Source organism: Eptatretus burgeri, chromosome 9, assembly GCF_056783735.1.
Source record: "Eptatretus burgeri isolate ZD-2024b chromosome 9, Ebu_testis_v1, whole genome shotgun sequence".
Classification (NCBI taxonomy): Eukaryota; Metazoa; Chordata; class Myxini; order Myxiniformes; family Myxinidae; genus Eptatretus; species Eptatretus burgeri.
Window position 1 is genome coordinate 45,972,022 of NC_140969.1, and position 15,333 is coordinate 45,987,354.

The 15,333-nt window shown below is 33.8% G+C and overlaps 1 long non-coding RNA gene across 2 annotated transcripts; it reads right to left on the bottom strand.

The window, feature by feature from the left end:
- Positions 1 to 12,796: 12,796 nt before the first annotated feature.
- Positions 12,797 to 15,333, bottom strand: LOC147020048 (uncharacterized). Of its 2 annotated transcripts, XR_015061615.1 has the most exons (4): positions 13,886 to 15,322; positions 13,535 to 13,693; positions 13,254 to 13,311; positions 12,797 to 12,964 (listed from the first exon to the last, which is right to left on the bottom strand). It is a non-coding gene; the product is annotated as an uncharacterized LOC147020048 (long non-coding RNA). The 2 variants fall into 2 exon arrangements; XR_015061614.1 differs by having other exon boundaries at positions 13,254 to 13,693; positions 13,886 to 15,333.

A 15,333-nucleotide genomic window follows, 5' to 3' on the forward strand; every position in this document is an offset into this window, starting at 1 on the left:
TCCTCTTTTGGAAAGAATGAATTAAGATTTGGAAAAGAGCCCGTGGAGCTTAGATTTGATGCGAGGTTGGCTAGTGGTGTTCCCATAAACTTGTAAGAATCAAGAAACCTTATACGAGTTATAGGTTTTGTGAATATCATTTTTGTAAATGAAATATACTTTTGACTTGTGTTTGTTATGGCAGAAATATTCCCTGGTGTTTTTGAAAGTTCATTTATAAATAGATGTGTATCATAGTTGGCGCTGTTGTGAAGAAAGACTGGAATAAAAGAAGGTAATTTATAATTAAGATTACAACAGGAATGAGCGGGACCTCTATATTTACCAGTAAGATGACAATGATCCCTAACTTTAGACTCCTCAATTTCCTCCTCACAAATATGACAGATATTGTTCTTTCTAAATTCTAATTTTTCTTCTATGGTTAATTTCATCGGTTCATTTGTTTCTTTCATTAATTTAGTTAGTCTTATACAATCCTTTTCTAATCGTTTTACAAACTCTTGTGAAGCATTTTTTCCACTATACTGTTCAAGTTTATTATACTTTTCTCCAACAGATGATTTGATATAATAACAGAAACCACAAGGAATATGTTTTTGATATTTATTTGTATATGGTTCTTTTGGATTAGGAGAAGCAGTATTTATCTTTTTAAGGATACATTCAAAATCAGCGTATATCACAAATGGGTGCATGATAGATTTATTATAATCTTCAAAAGAAATCTTTTCACCAGGTTTAGGCATTGTAATTACAGCTGATTTATGATTACTACAATATTTTGAATGTTGTTCTAATCGTTCTTTTGTATGAAATGAATTAAGACATCGCTTACAAGGATATATTTTGTTTGCTGTTCTGAATACCTGAGAAGAGATTAATCTTGATAAATTATTGATGTATGTGTAATGTGAATTCTTTCCAACACTAAAATATAAAAGATCAATGTGTGTTTCTTCATTTTTATAGTTGTTTGAAATTTTTAATATTTGAACTTTGTTTGTATCCATTAATCCATATACATTAATAGAAAGATTATTCTTTTTCTCAAATTTAGGAATATCTGTTAGTGGCATTGGGAAATTAAAATCTTTAATGTCCAAGGTATTCTCATATTTCATATATTGTTTTACTCTTTCTGAATTACATTTTGGTGGATGTAAGTGAGCAAGAACAGACCACAGAAAACATTTATTATCATTATTCTTAATATTAACAACTGCCTTCTTTCGTTTTATTTCTTTTGGTAATTCAATATAAGAAGAAGCTTTAAGAGGGTTTGATTTTAGAATGTGTATCTCTAAAAAGATGATTTTTTTAATATTGAATCCACTTCCTACCACTGTATTATCAACATCCTCCTCTTGTCTTGATAGTTCTTCATAAACCCCACTATTCAAAAAATCTTGAAATGATGTTATAAAATGAAGATCTGTCCTCATATAAGGAGTTTGTTCTTCATCTTGTCTTTTCATATTCATTTTCACTCCCATATAAAACTTTAAAGTTTTCATTTCTTTTAATGTCTTTTTAATAAATTTTTCAACATCAGGTTTCACTATTTCAATTGATTCAACTATTGATGATGGACCGGGTTCTCCAAATTGAAAAATCCTTATTTTTATATGCCCTTTAAATGCCCCATCAGTGTTTTCAATATAATAGTCTCCCTTTACTTTAAACTCATTTTTCTTGTGTTTTTGTGATTGAAGATGCCTATTATAACTACTCTTCAAAACATCCTTTGAGCAGGTATCACAATGTTTTCTTTCCAACTCAAGAGGGGATATTTTGTGAAATAGATTAAATGTGTGTTTGTTGGTTCGGAGGTGTTTTCTATAATGTTTATATTCGTGATTACAAACATTGCAGTATGTTGTATTCACCATATTTATATAATAAAACTTTGCTTAAACTAAAATTTCCTTGATGAAAATTTCGTTTATTTTACAGGTGAATCTGTGCTTAAACTAAAATTTTCTTGATGAAAATTTCGTTTATTTTCCAGGTGAATCTGTACTTAAACTAAAATTTTCTTGGTGAAAATTTCGTTTATTTTACAGGTGAATCTGTGCTTAAACTAAAATTTTCTTGATGAAAATTTCGTTTATTTTACAGGTGAATCTGTGCTTAAACTAAAATTTTCTTGATGAAAATTTCGTTTATTTTACAGGTGAATCTGTGCTTAAAACCATTTTATCCTCCAACTTTTTCACTTAATAAATACAATGTTTCAAGACACAAAAGACAAGTTTCAATCAATCTCTTCATTTGTTAAAGATGCTGAGAAATATGTCAAGGATGTAAAATTGAACAAAGATAAATATAACAACTATTGGATAAAAACAATTATGGTGGATATGATGAGTTCTTCAATTTACTTCAGTGGAAGGGCTTTTAGTATACCTGGAAGAACATCAATTAAGGTATCTCTAACAAAAGTTTCTCCTCTCCTTCTGGCAATATATTCAAAACTAGAAAAAGCAATGAAACAAGAAAAGGTATCAAAAAATAAAAACCTTATGGATGAAGCTTTAGAAAGAAAAGATAAGACCATCTGTAATATGCAAGGAGAAATTTGTATTTTTTTCAACAACCCTAAAGATATAAATCCTGATGAAATAAAGGATGTTAATATATCAGGTGAAATGACATTTCGTTCAATTGTAGTTAAGGATCATTTTAAAATTACCTTTAATATAAAAAATGTAGCAGTTGAATCTGTTAATGAAAAAATGTATATCGATATCGATGGTAATGTTTTTTTCTACTAATTAAATGAGCCAATATTCAACTGAAGATTTTGAAGATTATGAGAGTGATTATGATACCGAGAGTTTGCATTCAAACGATAGTTATGGCACCGAGAGTTTGTGTTCAAATGATAGTTATGAAAGTATAGATGATTCTGAAAGTATCGAAGATGATATCGAAGATGAATTTCAGTTTAAGTAAAGTTTTACTTTATAAATATGAATAGTTTACTCGATTTTGAGCCTCTTGAATTCCATGATTCTCCATATGACAAATTTGAGAATTGTCCTGCGTGTGAAAGACGGGGATTAAACACAGAGTCAAAAGCCTATAAACAATGTATATTCTGTGATTATCTTCTAATTAATGATAATCAAAAATATAAAAAGGAAAATAATTCTTTTAGATTTACACCAAAAATGAATTACTTTACAAGATTGATTCGAGAAATGAATGTAAAGTACGAGGGTGAGAACACACCTTTCCTTACAAGGGAAGAAACTGAACGTATTAGAGAAATGTTCAAAGGATTGTTGTTATATCTTATTCATGGATGTGATTTTCAGGGAAATATCAACACAAGATATTGCATAAATAAAATAATGGATTATCTTGAAATTAAACCTGAACTTAGGATAAAATATAGAATTTCGAAAAAAGCCAATAATAAATTAAATAACCTGTTTTCCAAATATATAAATGAATGATTTTTTACCTATTTGGGAAAATAAGATAAAATTTGACAACCATAAAAATCTCCCAAATTCATTAAGATGCCTCATAGTTGGTTCAAGTGGATGTGGAAAAACCTGCTTACTTTTAAAGATGCTCCTCACTCCCAACTTTTTAGATTATGATAATTTAATAATTTTCACAAAGTCGAGTTTTCAACCAGAGTATCAACTACTCTCACAAGGTTTTAATGCTGGTCTTCAAAAAGAAGATATAATCGGTTTATTTAAACTTCAAAAAAACCTAAATGATTTTAACAGTGAAGATATAATACAACTATTTTGTGATACACAGAGATGTAAAAAGAAATCAAAACCGATAACTTGTATTCTGAGTGATAATACGGATGATATACCGTCTCCCCAAGATTTGGATAAATCCAAAAAGAACCTCGTTATCTTTGATGATTGTGTTAATGAGAGAAACCAAACGGTAATGGACAGCTACTACACAAGAGGGAGACATTCTTCTTGTAATTGTATTTATCTTAGTCAATCGTACTTTCAGCTTCCTCGTCGTTCCATCAGAAACAATGCTAATACTTTTATTTTATTCAAGTTAAATTCAATAGATATAAACAATTTTTGGAGAGACAATTGTTCTACATTATGTAGTAAAAAGGAATTTGGGGATTACATGAAACACACGACTGAAAAATATAAATATATTGTTGTGAAACAAGATGAGATATTAAATGATATTTTTCAATAAATAAATGGATGCGAAAGAAAGAGCAAGAAGATTTAGGGAACATCAAGAGTTGGTTTCAAAAGTTGTAAAACAGCAGGAAGACATAAAGAAGAAACGCAGACAGAAACTAACGGGCGAAGAAGCATTTGAAAGAAAACAAGAGAAATTTTTTAAACCACTTTTAAAAACTTCCCAAGAAAAAATGAAAGATGTTTCCACAGTTCCCACAGTAGAATATACTCCTAAAAAACTTCAAATGTTAAAAGATTTCAGTCAAATGACGGAGGAAGAATTAGAGCATATTGGAGAATTAGAATATCATGATGAAGAATTATTTCAACAACTGGAAGAGATTAATCGACCCCCTGATTATATTGTGAATGCTCTTCAAAACAATGAATATTCAGCGGATTCAAAAACCAAAGCAGGACTCATTCCAACAGAACAATCAGCAATATTTCATCTTGTTCAAGAAAAGGTATTGATATTTAATGATGAATTAAGGTTCTTGGGTTCTGCTCAACCCCTGTTAAACTAACTCCGAGATTAATGTTTCTTCTCACAAAAGATGGAAGACAAGGTTCAACTGTGAGGGATGAATCAAAGTATATTGATAAACCATTGGATATGGAAAATAATGATGATAGAGTATATATTGATCTGCTGAACACTCTAAATTATAAGGTTATTCTTTCTGGTAAAAGTAGGAAGAATGAGAAGGAGAAACACATTATTCAGGCTTTAAGTATCCTTGGTTCAGGTGTTAGTTTTCTTCCAAATGACCCATCGCAATTAGTTAATAGACTGTTATTGTTGTTAGGCAGTAAGAAGGCTGGAAATAACAATTGTTTTAATGAAGCATCAGCCATTTTAGACCAGTTGATGAACATGAAAATAATTAATAAATATCAATATAAAGACATTTTATCTCATATTAAATAAGATGAGAAGCACAATCCTTAGTTTCAATTTCACAACAAGCGACCACACATCTTCATTCCCATACCCACTACAACTTGACACAACAAAAGAATATGAGGCATCTTTATTGTCCATGGAAACTTATAATACCTTATTTAATATAACCGAGAAAAATGACAAGTTTACTTATAATCCGGGAAGTGGATACAAAACGATAACAGTCTCACCCGGAGCATATGAGATTTCTCAAATAACTTCCGAAATTGCTCGTCTTATGAAAGAACAGGGTGATGAACCAAAAAATATTGTTATAAACATTCAAAAACATACTTCAAAATCAACGATTAAAGTTAAAAATAACTACAAGGTTGATTTCACAATTGATAATTCATTTAGAGAGTTATTGGGTTTCTCCTCAAAAAAGATTGAAACTAATGGGACGTTTTACAGTGATAATGTCATTCAAATATCCTCAGGAATAAATTCGGTGTTAATTCACTGTGATTTTATTGATGGTGCTTATAATGATGGGAAAAAAACAAATACAATATTTTCATTCAGCGCATACTCAACCCCAATTGGTTATAAATTCAATATGGAACCCAAAAATTTGGTTTATCTACCTGTGTCAGGAAAAACCATACACAGAGTAAATTTTAGGATAACCGACCAAGATAATCGTGTGATTTCTTTTAATGGAGAAGTTATATCCATCAGAATTCACCTACGTGAAGTTTTCCAATAAATAAATACGATGGTTATTGTGAGGAAACACGAGTTGGGAAAATATAAAATAATTACAGGGGATGGGATGTTCCTTTCCCCATACTACAAGGGTGAAGGTATGTATCTTGGTAGAGGATACTATAAACCTAAGAGACAAAGGGGTGTTGGACATCAATTTAGAGGAGATGGGATAATTGATACTCTCATGGGTATTGGTTCAACTATTCTTAAACATAAAGATGTAATTGGTTCAACTGCTTCTGCTGTGGGAAATGTAGCAGGTGCTGTAAAGAGTATAAAAGATGCTCAGAAGGAATCTCATAAATTACAAGCAATAAAAGAAATTAAGAAAGGCAAAACTCAGTTGTCACCCCAAGACCGACAGATAATAATTCAAATACTTGGATCAGGGTTTCAAAAGTTTTAACATCTTTTTTCCTAAATAAATACAAGTATGGAAGCAATTGATAGTATCTATGATTTGGATGATACTATTATTATCTCAAACTCCACTAAAAAAGAAGATTACTTCAAGGTAAATGCAATAACTGGAACAGACTGGAATACGAATGGTACAAAAAGTTTTGAAATAAATAATCAACAAACCTATTTGAATCTCTCCGAAAGTTTCTTGTTGTGTAAATTTAAATTCACTAAAGCTGGGAATAACACAAACGCTACACTTGTAAATGATTTCTTCTGGAAAATGTTTGATAGTGTGCGTTTGTATATTGGGACACAAGAAGTTGAAGCGGTTGATTATGTCTCTGCTGTATCTGAAATTATAAAATTTACACTCTATACATTCAGTGATAGAATGGGAAAGGGGTCTGCCGAAGGTTTTATTCCTGATATGTCAACGGGAACAAACACAGACCCTGGATATATTCAAAGGAAAGGAATGTATAATGATGATACAAAAGCAGAAAATAGTTTTACTGTGGCAGTTCCTCTTAAAGGTATATTTGGATTTTGTGATCATGATAAAGTTCTGTATGGTCTTAAAATTAGATTTCAACTACAGAGGAATGATAATGAAAATCGATTGCTTTTTGGTGTTGGTAGTGCTTTTGGTGAACAGAATAAATTTGTAATTGAGGAGATGAGTTGGTATATCAGTGAATATACTCCTAATCTTAAAACAGAAGAGATGTTGAATCGAAGACTTAACTCAAAGAAACCACTCAGTGTATCATACCTCAAAAGAAGATGTCAACACGTTAAACTCAATCAAACTACTTACACGTGGAATTTGGGTGTTCTGGAAGGAAAGCCACGATATCTGTGGATCATTTTTAAAAAGCCAGATGGTGATACTGCGACTGATAAGAATAATGCATTGAGTGATAATGCTAAGGTGAAACAACTTCGCGTTTCTCTAGATGGAACATTTTACCCACGAGATAGATTGGAAATTAATTGGGAAAAAATGATTTTGCTGAAGCATACAAGTCTTACCAAAAGGTGTGTGAAAGTAATGGAAATAAAGAACCTATTTTGGATATGACAGCATTTAAAAGTTTGTATACAATCTATGCGTTTGACCTGAGCGCTCAAAAGGAAACTATAAAGTCTAATCGAGTGGATACTTCCCTATACATTGAAAGAGGAGAGAGTGAAGAAGTTGATACATATTGTTTGCTTTTGGAAGAAACAGAATTGCAGATTAATACAGATAATGGTGGGATGATTAGTCTCACATAATTTTTTGTTAAATAAATGAGTGGCAAAGTACCAACTGGGGTATATGTTAATCAAATCAATCTTCATAAACTATCATCTTGTGTTCAAAATCAAAAGCCTTGTACGATTAACGTTAATACAATTCAGAGAAAAGGAGCAGTAAGAATTGATGTTTTTCTCACAAGAGAACAGGTTAAAATCTTGAATGACACTGGCTCACTTAAAATTAAAATGACAAAACCAATGTTGAAAAAATATTCAATAAGAGAGACGAGTGGAGGATTTCTCCCATTTCTAATTCCTTTATTTGCTGGTTTAAGTGCGGTTGGAGCATTGACGGGTGGTATTTCAACAGCGGTGAAAACTGCCAACGAAAGGAAGGCTCAACTCCAGGCTCAAAAAGAATTGGAAAGACATAACAAAGAGTTGGAGAAACAAATTAGTGGAAGTGGTGTAATTGTAGATTTTGCTGAAAAACTTGAAGGTCTGCCTGATAAAGCGAGATTGCTAGTTGGAGATATGCTTTCTTCTATAGCACAAGCAGGTGTAAAATTAACGAAAAGAGGTAATGGATTATATCTTTCTAATAAATAAATGAGCATTGATGAGTGGTTGAAAGAATTTGGAAAGAATACAACATCAAATTTACAACTTGTCAAATATTGTAAGAAATTAAAAATTCATAATGTGGTTATTTGTATGAGAGATGAATTAACAAATGTGCCGAAACATACAAAGAATATTATTATGAACTTAGAAGATAATAATGGGAACGGTTCTCATTGGGTTTGTATTTTTAATAGTCAAGACAAATATTATTTTGATAGTTTTGGTCTTCCACCACCTGTTGAAGTCATAAAATTCTTACAGAATGGTGTTTATCAAACATTTCAAGTCAAACAAGTCCACGTGTAAGTAGTTTGATTGAGTTTAACGTGTTGACATCTTCTTTTGAGGTATGATACACTGAGTGGTTTCTTTGAGTTAAGTCTTCGATTCAACATCTCTTCTGTTTTAAGATTAGGAGTATATTCACTGATATACCAACTCATCTCCTCAATTACAAATTTATTCTGTTCACCAAAAGCACTACCAACACCAAAAAGCAATCGATTTTCATTATCATTCCTCTGTAGTTGAAATCTAATTTTAAGACCATACAGAACTTTATCATGATCACAAAATCCAAATATACCTTTAAGAGGAACTGCCACAGTAAAACTATTTTCTGCTTTTGTATCATCATTATACATTCCTTTCCTTTGAATATATCCAGGGTCTGTGTTTGTTCCCGTTGACATATCAGGAATAAAACCTTCGGCAGACCCCTTTCCCATTCTATCACTGAATGTATCAAGTTCAAACAAGAATTAAATTCCAAGTGTTGTGGCCAATTATGCCTATATGTGTTATTTCAACTCAACAAAAATAAAAAATTTTATGATATTATTTTTAATCTAATATAAATGACTTATGTTGGTAAAGATGGTTCTATCTTTGGTGTATCTCAAGAACTGGATATTGATTTATCAAATTATTACACAAAGGCACAGGCTGAACGACATAAATATAATATAACCAAAAATATTAACATGAAAAATGCTTATAAATTAAAAAATTATCCAAGCCCGACTGACGCGAATGACTTGGTGAGATTAAGCGATTTATCACAATATATATCCTTAAATAAAACAGCCGTGTATTCCAAAGATACAGAAGTGTTGATATTATCTCCAGGTCATACAGAATTCACAGTTCGAATTAAAATAAATTTTTATAAAGAAGGGCGTATCGTTTGTATGAGAATAGAACAATGGGGGTATGATATGAATGATTTAGGGTATAATTGGTCATTTAAAATTAACCTCGAAGACCTGGAACAATTAAATCAGTCTCGTAAGGAAGAATATTATCCACTTGGTATCGAGAATGAGTTTTGTGGGGCCACGATTAGTAAACAACAAATAAAAGAATTTAATAAGGGTAAATATAATAATGGTTTTGCCCTTGTTTATCTCATGAAAACAGAAAAAACAGGATTATATATAATAAGTAAGGAAATACAAAATGATTTAACTATGGGAAGATGGGGAGGTGTTTCGTGCCATAATATTATTCTAACATATATTTCTAATACATAAATGACAGCAAGAAGGCTTCAAGAAAATTATCATTTCTGTGTCCAAGCATACCTTCAAGAAAAGGGTATTCGGTATTTTAATAAATATGTTCTACAACATAAGAATGAGGTATTTTCAATAAAAGATTGGCATTATGCTGATGTTGATAAACCGACAACTTTAGATTTAATTAGAATGTTAAATAATGAAAAAATTATAAAGTTAAGAAAAGGTAAGGCTCTTTTAGAAATTCAAAAGAAATTTTATTGGTTTCCTGTTGTAAAAAAATTATTTTGGATACAGGAATAACAAGAAATCCTGATGAATATATGTATAATATTCTATGGGGTGTAAGCGATTCAAGGATAGTAAGGGATGAGGAAGGAGTTGAAGAAGAGAGGGAAGAGGAGGAAAAGGAGAAGAGGGAGAAGAAAGAGAAGGAGGAAAAAGAGAAGAGAGAGAAGGAGGAGAGGGAGAAGAGAGAGAGGGAGGAAAGAGAGAAGAGAGAGAGGGAGGAGAGAGAGAAGAGAGAGAGGGAGGAGAGGGAGAAGAAAGAGAAGGAGAGGGAGGAGAGGGAGAAGAAAGAGAAGGAGGAAAAAGAGAAGAGAGAGAAGGAGGAGAGGGAGGAAAGAGCGAGACAAAATAAATATCAAAATATGGAAACCAGTGAGATTAAAAAAAGATTAGGGGTATTACAGAAAATAACTCAACCCACCGAGGAGGAAAACAAAGAATTGATAAGTCTATTTACAATACTTTCGACAAGACTATTGACATCGAGAAGACATGTTTTTTAATCAAGTTTTTCATTTTTTTTTTTCTTAAATAAATGGGGGAGAGAGTGAAGGCATTTCTAAGGATTCTTTATGTTTTAAAAATTAAGATTCAAATGTGCATGTTGGAAACTAAAAAGGTTTTTGCACTCTGCAGGAATTTTTCTCATAAATAAATGAGTTATTGTCTCAAATGTAAAAAGAAAACTAATACTAAAAATATTTCATATATTAAAAGTAAAAATAACAGGGTTATACAAAAAGGTATATGTTCGGTGTGTGGTTCAAAAAAAAATCAATTTATCTCCCAACACAAACTAGGAGGAGATATACAAAAGTTTTTATCAGGAAGTAAATTTACAACTACTGGAATACCAGGGGAATTACATCTTCCAGGGTATTCTTTCTGTGGCCCAGGCACAAACTTGGATAAAAGATTAGATGAGGCAGACAATCCTAAATCCTGGAGTAAGCCTATCAATAGAGTTGATGAAGTGTGCATGAGACATGATATTGATTATGGGAATACCACAACGTTGCAAGAAAAGCATGAAGCCGATAGAGAAATGTTGTATAATTTGTCTCTGATACAAAATCCAACCTTGAGAGAAAAAGTTGATTGGTTCATTGTGAAGAAGATGATCAGTGCTAAATTGAAACTTGGACTTGGAAATTCAAAAAACTTGTAAGCTCTAATGATGTCATTAAGATTGAAGAGCAATTAGCTGATGAATTACATAAACCAATATTCACAAAGTTTCAGAGAAGGAAAGTTTATTCCAAGGAAGTAGATTATATCTGGTCTGCTGATTTGATTGAACTCAATAATGATAAGGGGTACAACTATGCTTTAACCGTTATTGATTTGAGGAGTAGATATGTGTGGGTTGTCCCTTTAAAAAACAAAACAGGTAATACTCTTATGTTAGCTTTTCAACAGATATTTAATAAAAGTAAGAGAAAACCTAAAAAATTGTGGACTGATGAGGGTAGAGAGTTTTATAACAAGACATTTATGAATTTTCTAAAAAATAACAGTATTACATTATACAGTACCTTTAATGAAGGGAAGGCAGTTGTTGTTGAACGTTTTAATCGTACCTTAAAAGAGAGACTATATAAAAAATTCACACAACTCGGTTCACAACAATGGTCATCTTTTATTCAGGATATTGTGGATAAGTATAATGACACGATTCACACGGCAACAAATATGAAACCATCAGAAACATTTACAAATTTAAAATATGAAAAAGAGATTAATGTCAGAAAACCTAAGTTCAAAGTTGGTGATATCGTAAGAATATATAGGTGGAAATCTCATTTTGAAAAAGGTTATACGAAAAGATGGACCAACGAGCTTTTTAAAATTGTTGATGTAATAGATACGGTTCCTTGGACTTATAAGATATATGATTTGGAAGGGGAAGAGATTTTAGGTTCATTTTATTCACAGGAATTACAAAAGACAAAGATAAATTGAAATTTTTTGACTCCGCCCCTTTTTGGCTCCACCCACACAAGCCCCCGCCCACACAAGCCCCGCCCACACAAACCCCACACAAACCCCACCACACACCCCCCACAAGCTCCAATAAATTGAAATTTTTTGACTCCGCCCCTTTTTGACTCCGCCCACACACGCCCCTCCCACCGAAGCCCCGCCCACACAAACCCCACACAAACCCCACACAAGCTCCACACAAGCTCCACACAAGCTCCACACAAAAACTCCACACAAGCTCCACACACAGAAACCCCACACAAGCTCCACCCATATTCATCATATTCACATAATTAGTGATTAGTTAATTAGTTCCCCACACACACACAACATGTTTATTTAATTAAAAATTATCCACCCATCCACACAAGCTCCACTCATCCACCCATCCCCCCATCTCTGCACTCGTCCATTTATGCACACAAACCTCATCCACATAAGCCTCATCCACATTCACCCCTCCCACACAAGCTCCACCCACATAAACCCCTGCCCATATAAACCCTGCCCACATAAACCCCTCCCACATAAGCCCTGCCTACACAAGCTCCACACAAAAACTCCACACACATAAACCCCTCCCACACAAGCTCCACCCACATAAACCCCCGCCCACACAAGCCCCACCCACACAAGCCCCACCCACACACACACCCCCCCCACACAAGCCCCTCCCACACACACCCCACCCACACAAGCCCCCACCGAAGCCCCGCCCACACAAGCCCCCCCCCCTCCTCCCCCCTGTGCGCCCCCCCCTTTGACCCACCACCTCCCTCATCCCACCCCCACCCTTCCCCACACACACTCATGGGGAGGGGAGGGATGGGATGAGGGGGTGATGGGTCATTGGGGGAGCGCACCTACCCCCCTCCCCCCGACCCCCCCCTTTACATCTCTTTTATTCTTTTCTTGTAATTCAGAATCAAGTAATTGTAAACAAAACAAATATAATTTATTAATATTGAAAATATTAAATATTCATTTGCGAGAATGTATAATCTTTCCCAGCAATCTTCTTCAGATGTCTTGTGATTTCGAAACTCAGACACCATATTCTGTTTTGAAACAAGAAGTGGATAATAATTAGGTTCTATAAAGATAATTACATGGTAATATGAATAAGCCTCGTTGACCACTGAATTAACACACCAGGAGCCTGTCATCCTTTCAAGGTCAATAAAATGAATTCCAGTGTACTGACAAAACCACGTCCAAACTAATGATGCAACCAACATAAGGCGACATTCTAAAGAGAGAGTGATATTAATAATAATTCAGAAATATTTACCTCCAGAAAATCATGTGTTGTACGAGTGATATTAATAATAATTCAGAAATATTTACCTCCAGAAAATCATGTGTTGTACAAGATTGCTTCAACAGCTGATGTTGTGCGATAGTGCTGAAAAAAAAAAATAATAAGTCAAGGGTATAGATGAAGAGACAGACAGGGAAAGCAACACACACACACTCACACATAGACACACACACACGTGCCTCACCATTGGTTTAATTCATTCGAGATCAGAGACCAGTCATTATAAATCATTGGCCTCTTCAATAAGAGCAGAGAGAGGTAGGTAGAAAGACAGACAGAGAGAGAGGCACACACACACGTGTCTCACCATTGGTTTAATTCCTTCGAGATGAGAGGACGTGATAAGACTTCATGCCACTCATTGTAAATGTCTTTCAATTCTCTTCTAAAATCATTGATCTCTTCAATAAGAGTATTAATTTCATGAACCACGTCGTGATATGTAAACTCAATTTCTTCCAATGCCCTGTCAGGGAAAATATATATATATATATATATATATATATATATATATATATATATATATATATCTATATATATATATATATATATATATATATATATATATATATATATATATATATATATCAGAATTATCATGATTTAATTAATAATCATTTGCTTCATCGTTCAAAGAGAAAAGCATACACAAACTTACCAACTCTGTAGTGGGCTGTTGGCTTCATCGGAAGAAAGATCGTCCATGCCTCAGTTGTAAAAATGAAAATCCCGTCTGGCAGAAACTTTGTCTGGCGAACCGCTTATAAAGCAACGATGAGGAGATTGCTTAATCATTGGGTGTGGGCACAGGAAATGACAAGCTTCTCTTAATGATCTCATCTGGCCACCGCCCGAGTTGCAAATCATTTTTGGACATAAACCACGCCATAAAAGTTTTGATTCAAATGTTTTCAGTTCGTGTTCTGAGATAAAATATAAACACGAGACCTTGTCTCACAGAATAGTTCCTATTTTTCACAGCATGACAGTCCAAAACCACTTCCTCATTCACACAGCACGGCCGTGTCAAAAAAAAACACTTCCTCATTTTCACGGCATGAACTGAAAACATTTGAAACAAAACTTTTTTTATGGCATGGTTTATGTACAAAAATGATTTGCAACTCGGGCGGTGGCCAGATGAGATCATTAAGAGAAGTTTATCATTTCGTAATGGCACAAAAGGGGTATCTTAAAAAATATAAAGATTCAAATGTTTTGTTTTTCAATATTTTAGATGGGGATTATTGTGCAAAGAAAATTAAACTATTGAAGGAATTTGAGAATGAACAAATGTTTATAGGTTCAATGAGTGAGCGAAACAATATGCATTGGTTATTTGATAAAGAGTGCCCCGAGGCTTAGACGTTTCAGATATTTCTTTCGAATCACCTTTAACAAATCTTTATCTTGTTGTATGGGTTATTTGAATAGAGAGTGCCCCGGGGCTTAGGCGTTTCAGATATTTCTTTAGAATCACCTTTAACAAATCTTTATCTTGTTGTATGGGCTATTTGAATAGAGAGCCCCTAGGTTAAAAGGGGAAATAAAAAAATGACCGTTTTTACAGCCATTTTTCCCTGCTGTGCAGGGGTTTGGCTTTTTCTTGAGGCAATGTTTTATGGCCGGATGCCCTTCCTGACACCAACCCTGGTCGCCTCTTACGACACACAGGGATATGGTACACCTATTCTAACCGGGGCATACACCGGGACCAGTACACTGGCACTCATTTCGCCGACCTCGGAAGGATGGCAGGCTGAGTCAACCCCCTGGTGTTAATTCAGCAGCCAACGGGATTTGAACTCAGGACCCTGGGATCCCAAGCCACCACCCTAACCACTAAGCCAACACCAGGCTCCAGGTTAAAAGGGGAGACAAATAAATATACCTTGGGCTAAAAAGGGGATTTATTTTTTTAGGGGAAAAAAAAGAAAAATTTCATGGCTGAAAATCCCCCATTCATTTACATGGGGAAAAGTGAGCCAGAACCAGTATTCTTTCCCTACTCCCATGGGGACCAACACATGTGTCATAACCATCCCTATCAGTTCCAGTTGATGCATTGAAATCCACCAAGACGAGAAGAGTATCTCGCCTAGGGGA